Source organism: Camelina sativa, chromosome 16, assembly GCF_000633955.1.
Source record: "Camelina sativa cultivar DH55 chromosome 16, Cs, whole genome shotgun sequence".
Taxonomy (NCBI): Eukaryota; Viridiplantae; Streptophyta; class Magnoliopsida; order Brassicales; family Brassicaceae; genus Camelina; species Camelina sativa.
The window spans coordinates 6,610,695-6,620,209 of record NC_025700.1 but is presented as its reverse complement, the minus strand read 5'-3'; the positions used below and the strand labels follow the sequence as shown (position 1 = coordinate 6,620,209).

Below are 9,515 nucleotides of genomic sequence, written 5' to 3'. Positions count from 1 at the left end.
GTTTCTTCGTAGATCAGACCACTGATACGTTTCACTCCTCCTCTACGGGCGAGACGACGTATCGCTGGCTTCGTGATTCCTTGGATGTTGTCTCTTAGAACTTTTCTGTGTCTTTTTGCTCCTCCTTTGCCTAACCCTTTTCCTCCTTTTCCTCTTCCTGACATTTTTTTTTTTCTTGGGAGAATTTGAGATTTGTTAAAGACGATTTGAAGTTTTGTTTGGTTGCTGAAGAGGAAGATGATGGATGATTTATAAAGAAGATGCTTTGTTTTCGAAAATGAATCGTGACCGTTCTTTTTAGTCTTTGATCGTACGGTTAATGATGACGATCCGCGAGAAATGTTAAGAAGAAGTATGAACCGTTGATTACTATTGAATCTACGGTTATAGATTGGGTTATTAAGTCACTCACACGGATCGTGTATTTTTGTTATTTTTCTTTAACCGGTCCGGTTAAGGATGGGAGCTTTGGCCTAGAACGATGTCGTTATGATATTTCTGAACCAGTGAATAAACCGGGACAGTTATTGATAATGTGTGTTTTTATCTAGCTAGAATGAAGCGATGTCGTATTGAGGTGGTTTCGGCTCTGCTTTTGATCAAAAACAGAGCTAAAAGCTCTTCTTGATTTTTTGTCTTCTCTTTTTATAAGCTCTTTATCTCTTATGTAACTCAAAGACTCCACTGTTTATGAATACCAAAAGTACTGTTCTTGCAGTTATGTATTGGATAAGCACAATTGGATCTGTCGTTTACGTTTAACTGGAAAAAGTATTCCGCTGCCGGTGTTTGAACCCGGATTTCACAATTGAAATTAACCTGTGTGCTACAGCGGATCTGTTTGAACATATCTCCAATCAACTAGTATACTAATGAAAATTTTAGTGTTTTCTTAACCTTAAGAAGAGCACAGACTCTTAAGTGTATTGGAGTGTTCTGGTTTGGAGCATTTAACAGTGTCCACAACTTAAGGATTGGGTGCTTTAACTAGAATGGAACAAGATTCTTACTCTTGTATATGTCCCTTCAATTCTTTTTGCTTTCTCTTTTTTTCTTTAACTTAAAGACTTCACTAATAGTGAATTGCAAGGTATTGTTCTTGCTAGCTGGGAATGGGATCACATCGATCTCGAACTACTAATAAAACGTGTGTTCTTGATTTAATCATCAAACCAATACTTTATGTTATTTGTCATAGAATTCTCACCAAGTTGTAAACTTATCCAAAGTAGAAACAAAACAAAGAAGAACAAATCTTGAAGAATGAACTCAGAGGCTCTTCTTTGATCATGGCAAAATGATAATCACAATTTTGGTATTAGATTCATACCGTAACTAGATTCAACACAAAGCTCATGAAAGATCAAAACAAAACTTCATCTTAAAAGTCAACTTAGACAAGCATAACCGATTTAATGAAAAATAAAAGTGGTATATTATATATATATATATTGGATCTGTCCTTTCCCTGACTATGAAGAAAGCAAAAAAGAAGTATTCCGCTGCCGGGGTTTGAACCCAGATTTCATCATTGAAATAAACCTTTGCGCTACAGCAGATCTATTGAATGTATCTCCCATTGACTAGTATATAGTCTTTATAAAAAAATTAGTATCTTGTACCTACCATCATGTGTTCAGACTTAACTTAAGAGTTAAGACCTTGTGCTTAAGAAGAGAAGAGACTCTAGTTTTGTTGCAGTGTTCTCTTAACAGTGTGTTTTCTTTGTTATTCTTCAAACCAGTGGTGTGAGTGAGATAATAAGGTTGTAGAAATTGACATCAACTAGATTTTCTGCATAGGAAACTCTATAAACCAAAAAAAAAAAATGGTTTTCAGTACAAAGAAAAGAGTTTGGACTTTTCAAGTTTTCACAAGATCAGTGACGATGAAATGACTCATTTTGTCAACTAGGCTTAGTTGATCTCATTGATTACATTGCTCATGAAAAAATCCAAGTAGTAGTACAACATCACTCCCTAAAATATTCCTCGTTAGGAAGCTTATTCGCTACAAACTCAAAAATGCAAAAAAGAATAAAAACACAACCTCAACAGGCTTCGGGGATTAGCAAGTTAAAAAAAGAAAAAAGAGAGGTAAAAAACAAACATAAAAATCCATGAATAAAAACACATTTTTTCTCTTCTTGAATATAAGTTTCATTCACTTCTTTGAAACACCAAGCCTGAGACGGAAGTCTTCTTCCATAAGAGGAAGCCCTTCACGTAGCTTCACCTTTGGTTCCCAACCAAGAACTTCTTTAGCTTTGCTTATGTCTGGTTTCCTCTGCCTTGGATCATCCGGTGTGTTCTCTACCATCTTTATTTCGATGTCCGGTTTAATAAGCTGCATATAGCAATTCACATTAATATGCATTACTTCTTTCTTACACAACTAGCTATAATCACATTTATACATGTGAAATGAAATAATAACAAAAATGGCAGTGCTAATTAACCTCTTTAACCGTCTCAGCGAGCTCAACCATTGTGAATTCGCCTGGATTGCCTATGTTGATCGGTCCGGTTTGGTCTCCTTCCATCAGACGCATTAGACCGTCCACCTACAAAACCAAAGTTGAGATAATTTCTGCATGTTGTTACCAATCAAACTTTTTTAGTGGAATTCTTTTCGTGATTTCGTAAGAATAAGATCAATGCAAGTATAATTTAATCTCTAATGAGTTTGAATCATGATAAAGATACTATATAGGATAGACATACATACCATGTCTGATACATAACAGAAACTGCGGGTTTGTGTTCCCGGTTTCTGAACAGTTAGAGCTTCTCCCCTGCAAAACCATAACTAATAGTCTTAGATTCGACTCAAAATAAACCCGGTTAATAAAAAGTGAAAATTCAAGAACTTGAGGTTAGTTTCACCTGAGAGCCTGAGCAATAAAGTTGCTCACTACACGACCATCATCTATGTTCATACGAGGACCATATGTGTTGAATATTCTTGCTATGCGTATTTCTACATTGTCCCCATAATAATAACAACAAATTAGCTAGTAAGACTAGATCCAAGTTTCCAAGAAAATGACAATAGACTGATTAATATTACCAATCCCATGTTGCCTATGGTAATCAAACATCAGAGTCTCGGCAACACGTTTTCCTTCATCGTAACAGCTTCTAACACCTTATAACGTACAACACCAAATCCATCGATGCGTTAGCTCATTAGTTTATAAGCTGACATTATTAGAAATATTTTTCATATTGTCATATAATGACTCACCAATCGGGTTTACATTTCCCCAATAGCTCTCGGGTTGAGGGTGAACAAGAGGATCACCGTACACTTCAGATGTCGAAGTAAGCAAAATTCTAGCTCCAACCCGCTTAGCTAGTCCTAACATGTTAAGTGTGCCAATCACATTTGTTTTTATCGTCTGCCAATGAAAAGATGAAGATATGATCATAAGTCATTAACATTATTTATTATATCATCATTTGGCGAATTTTGGTTAACGAAATCTAACAAACCTTAACCGGGTTGTATTTGTAGAAAATTGGAGATGCAGGACATGCTAAATGGTAGATTTGATCAACCTCGACTAACAGAGGCTCGGTCACATCTGAAGAATTTTGTTTTAATATTGGTGTTAATTACTAATGCAATGTTTTGTATTATGACTATTGAGTATCAATTAAGATTGACTAATAAAGAAGAATTACCGTGACGAATGAGCTCAAATCTTGGATGACCGATCCATTTCTTGAGATTGTCTTTTGATCCTGTGAAGTAATTATCCGCAACAATTACTTAATTCTTTTCGTTTTGCATCAATTTATCAACGAGATGTGAACCAATGAATCCAGCTCCTCCTGTCACCAAGATCCTCATATTCGACTGCTTTCCCAAAGTCATTCAACAATTCAATCTCGACATGTCAGTTTGCATCACTACACCTAGTTATCCAAAACTCGCATAATGCATGTTGTTGACCATAACAAAAAAAATCAATGTCAAAACATTTCTAAATATCAAAGCCTTTATTCAACTTTTTTAACTTATGACTTCGACTTATGCATAACTACAACGTTTAACTAGAGTTAAGTTTAGAGACTTAAGGGATATTTTGACTGAAAAGAACAAAAAAAACAGAATTGACCTGAAAGAACTTGGAGTTACGCAGAGGAGAAGGCATCGGTGGTGGCTTTGTCGTCGTCGTGATCCCGTTGGAAGAATTCGTTGCCATTTCTGCATAGTTGAATTTAAATTTCGTAAACTCTAATCACAGATTCATCATGTGATAAGAATACACATGTTACATACATAATAACACGGAATATAGAGTATTAATCAACCTGATGAGGCAGTGAGAAGATGGATGTAAAGTTGTAACGAAAACTATACACAAATCACTCTTCTGATCTTGATGACATAACAAGATTCAATGGAATCTATATTTATACGCATGTAAACTTAGATAAAAATCATATGAAACAAGAAGATGAGTCCCACAAAATTTGTAAACTACGTCAAACAAAAGAAAAAAAAAAATCGTGGGGAAATAAAAAGAAAATTCCCTACCAGAAATATTGAAGCTTCAAAAGAACGAAAAGTGAGACACGACGAACTTCACCAAACCCAATTCTAATTTGGTCACCAAACGTCGCTTACGAATAAAGTTTCAATTTAAAAAAATGTTCTATATCAAGGACGAGAGATAAGAGAAGAAAACAAAGACTCAAGAAGAGTTTGACTTTTCACTATTCTCTACTAAAGTTTAGACTAAGGATTTAAGCATTTAATGGATCTTAAATTTCGAGATTTGCGACACGATTAAATAAAACTTGTGGGATTAATTAAAACAAGATAAGCTTATAGCTAACGTGTGATATGCGCCGTAGGAATCGAACCATTGTGTTGTTATTGCCCTAAACGAATTTACATATCACACCTTCATAAAAAAAAAGTATTCGCAATTTATCGAGGATAATATTATTCTTTGGCTTTAGTGTTGTTTTTGTTGAGCAAAAAGATTTATTAAAATTAAATTAAAAGAGAGGTTCAAAGTTCCAAACTAGAACAAGGAGAACCCAACACACTGGATTTGTTCTAAATTAAAAAGCTGATTGAGACAAAAACGAGATTGAAAGAAAATAGTTTGTATTAATTAACTTTCGCTCTGATTGGTAATGTAGCCAAAACTGTAAGCTGAAGCTGAAACCTGTTACGGAATAGTGCAAAGCTGTAAGAAAAAACTGTACGTGAAAGCTCTACATAAAAGTTGAGAGTAAAACTTTTAATAAAGTTTTTGGTAAAGTTTTTGGGATTGGTAAAAATTCAAAACTTTACCAATTGTAATACTTTGTTTTTGTTCACCAATCACTACTTTTATTCAAGTGCAAGAATAAAGAAAACAAAAAAAGGAAACAAACTTTAGATTGTCATCGAAAACAAAATGATTAATACTATTGTCATCGAAAAGTGGCAGTTGCGGAAGCACGAGGCTAATTACCCACGATTTGGAGATGGCAGCGGTTGTTTTTGCCCTGAAGATTTGGAAATCATATCTGTATGGCGGGAAGGTACAGGTATTTACAGATCATAAGAGTTTGAAGTACATCTTCACTCAGCCTGAGTTGAATTTGAGGCAAAGGCGTTGGATGGAGTTGGTAGCGGACTATGATCTGGACATAGCTTACCAACCTGGTAAAGCTAACCTGGTTGCAGATGCGTTGAGTTGGAAGCGAGAGGTTTCGGCTCGTTAGTAGGTGAGATTAGTGCATTGAGGTTGTGTGCTATCTCACAGGAGCCTTTGGGTTTGGAGGTAGCTGACCGAGTGGACTTGTTGAGCGAGTGCGGTTAGCTCAGGAGAGTGATGTGGGGCTGGTGAATGCCTCTAAGGCTACGAGTTCAAAGTATCATGTCTCCGTTAATGAAACTATCCTTGTGCATGGTCGGGTCTGTGTGCCCAAGGGTGAGGGTCTGAGGCAGGAGATAATGAGAGAGGCTCATTCGAGCAAGTTCTCTATTCATCCAGGAGCGACAAAGATGTACTGTGACCTCAAGCGGTATTACTACTAGGTCAGGATGAAGAAGGACGTAGCTGGCTTGGTTGCGAAGTGTGACACCTGTCAGCTGGTAAAGGCTGAGCATCAGGTTCCTAGCAAAAGTTTATTGCAGATTTTACCCATTCCATAGTGGAAGTGGGATATGATCAAGATGAATTTCGTGGTAGGATTACTATTGTCACAGACATTTGATGCGATTTGGGTCATTGTAGACCGTTTGAGTAAGAGAATCTCCATTGGCAAAGTTGCAAGCAAATATATTAACATTATTTTATTAGAAAAAATACAAATTCAAAGCTAAACACTTTCCTAAGTTACAAGTAAAAAATTCACCTCCAATGGTAAAGTTGTTAATTAAAAGTTCTTAAACTTTTTTCAAAAACTTACTTTCAACAAAGAAAGAAGAAGAAGCTTGAACTTCAAGCAAAAATCAAATCGTCTTAACAAAGTAAGAAGAAGAAGAATCGTCGAAGCAGAGGGGAGAGGACATAGAGTGACCTGAAGTTGGGGCTGTTGGTGCTGACAACAAGATTGAATACTTAGTTGATGTCGGCTTGTTGGTGTTGTTGCTCTCGGCTCTTCCAATCTGTAGTGATCCTTGAAGTTGTAGATGAAGATGTCTGAATCTCTCTCCAGAGAAACAAACCAGAAAGCTGCAGACAAAAGTAAACAAGCTCAACAACTACATAATACAATGCAAAAAATCCAGTGACAGTCATATCAAGCTTTTAAGAGAAGAAGAAGAAAATACCTTAAAAACTTCGGCAAGAAAGGGAATAATAGCATAATCATACTTATAACCTCCATCGCTTTGAGAAAGAGTTGTTAAAATCGCCTGTAGCATAAGATTACAAAATGAGAAATGAAACAAAAACTTATCTCTCTCACTAATATCAAGAATGATGATCATGACTTGTATAGACTAATAACAGCATTCGTTGGCAACACAAACTCTCATTAAACTTCTTCAGCTACACCGATTGAACAAAATCAATCGACAAAATCACAAGCATAAAGGGAGACCGAATTGAATTTTTAGAAACACAAGGGACTCAATCATCTCAGATTTGGAAAAAGGGAATTCCACAACTAAAAAGAACAAGCGATTATATATATATATATATATATATATCATCATCATCATCATCGTCTTAACCAAACTACAAAAAAAAACAGAGAAAACAGTTTAATATGTGAATAAGTGGATACTGACATACCTTGGGATAGTGATCTCAAAAGGGTAGTAGATTACACGATTACACCATCGTTAATAGGAATTATTCAAATGATGTGCAAGTGTTGGGTTTATTATATATGTACCTGAATTTTCTTGTTCGGGTGTTTCTCAGATTTAAAGGTTCACAAAGTAAATCACACTACAAAACTAAATAAAAAAGATAAATCCACAAACCAAATAAGACAATAAGAATTGCTCGCATCTTCAAATCTTTACTCAAGCTTAGAAAGAAACCACAAATTTATGCATAGTGTTCTCCAAAACTCCCAATTTCTATAGGTTTTAAATCACTGAGAAAAAACTAATCTCAGATCCAAATCAATCAACCAAATCAATGCAAAACCTTATGAGATCGAACAACCACCAAACAAATCCAGATAGAGAAACATTGACTTGATGTCTACAAGGATTGGACTGATTTTTTAANAAAAAAAAAAAAAAAAAAAAAAAAAAAAAAAAAAAGGACGAAAGATTTACCATTTCCTTGACCCTTGACCTGACAAATTTCGCCGAACCAAACTCGAATACAAGAGAGAAGCTTCCAGTTTCTCTACGATTTCTTCTTCTGATTGATTCTCCTCTCAAATCAAACACTCGATCTGTGTTCTTCGTTTCAATGTCGGAGATAACGAGAGAAAGAGATGGAAAAGAAACCAAAAAATTAACGCGCAAAACATTTTTTTTTTCTTTCTTTCACCAAACAATCAAACAATTACACGTGCCCTAAGATATTCATTCCAAAACATCTTAGCTAAGATATATTTCTAAGCTTAATTGATATTTTTGATATATTTTTTTACATTTTTAAGTTAACATACTCGCTAACAACTCTCCGTTGGAGATGACCTAAGTCTGCACACTTTCTGGCCATCAAGAAAACTGATGGAGCAGCGGTTTTGGCTAGGTAGTATGTGAGAGAAATAGTCATATTGCATGGTGTCCCTGCTGGTATTGTGTCTGATAGAGATTCCAAGTTCACTTCGGTGTTCTAGAGTGCATTTCAGGCAAAGATGGGCACGAAGGTGCACATGATTATAGGCTATCATCCTTAGACGGACGATTAGTCAGAGAGGATGATCCATACTTTGGAGGATCAGCTGAGGATGTGTGTGCTAGATTGGGGTGGTCACTAGACAAATCACTTGAGCTTGGTGGAGTTTGCATACAACAACAGATACTAGGATAGTATTGGGATGACTCCTTATGAGGCATTGTATGGGAGGCCATGTCGTACACCATTATGATGGACCCAGGTGGGGGAGAGGAGCATTTATGGTGCGGGATTTGTTCAGGAGACCTCATAGAAGATTCAGGTTCTGAAGCTGAATATGAAGGAGGCTCAGGATCGGCAGAGGAGTTATGCTGATAAGTGGAGGAAGGATCTTGAGTTTCAGGTGGGTGACAGAGTGTACCTCAAGATGGTCATGTTTCGGGGTCCGAACATGTCATTGTCAGAGACTAATTTGAGTCTGAGGTACATGGGTCCGTTCAGAGTGGTTGAGTGGGTGGGACCAGCGGCATACATGCTCTAGTTGCCTGATCTTATACGTGCGTTCCACAAGGTGTTTCATGTGTTGATGCTGAGGAAGTGTCTTCACAAGGGTGATCAGTTGTTGGCCAAGATTCCTGAGGATCTTCAGCCCAACATCACTTTGGAGGCGAGACCGTTGAGGGTGCTCGAGAGGAGAGTCAAGGAACTTTGGAATAAGAAGATTCCTTTGATGAGAGTCTTATAGGACTGTGATGGTGTAGAGGAGCAGACTTGGGAACCAGAGGCGACTTGAGCTTGTCTAGCCTGGTCCCAGTTTTAGTCTGTGGCTAGAGCGGGAATGGAGTATTCCAGTGCATCTCTTTTGATACTTGGTCGCTTAGGGGTGGTTAGTTGTGCGACTAAGTACCAAGATGAGGTGGTGTTCAGGATATGAGTTTCCGTGAAGCGCACTGCTAAAAGTGAAAAGTTTCCAAAAATATAAGTTTCTAACAATGGAAGTTCCAGAAATGGAAAGGGTTGAGGTAGATCTAGTCGGGAGGTTCTCGATGACATCAGAATTATTTGCTCAAGGCCTTGTGGGCCCAACTTATGTGATACCGATAGCTCGATGGACTTTGTGGGCAGAGAGTGGGAGTGGTATTTTTGCTTCGGATGACAATCCGAGAGCTCGCTTTAGGGTGACGATCCAAGGACAGACTTTGAGACTCCCTGGATACTGTAGATGTGAGCCGCAGCTCAGCATTGAGCCGGTATG

General features: G+C 37.1%; 1 pseudogene; it reads right to left on the bottom strand.

Annotated features, from left to right (window-relative positions):
* On the bottom strand, positions 1,884-4,498 carry LOC104750020 (annotated as a pseudogene).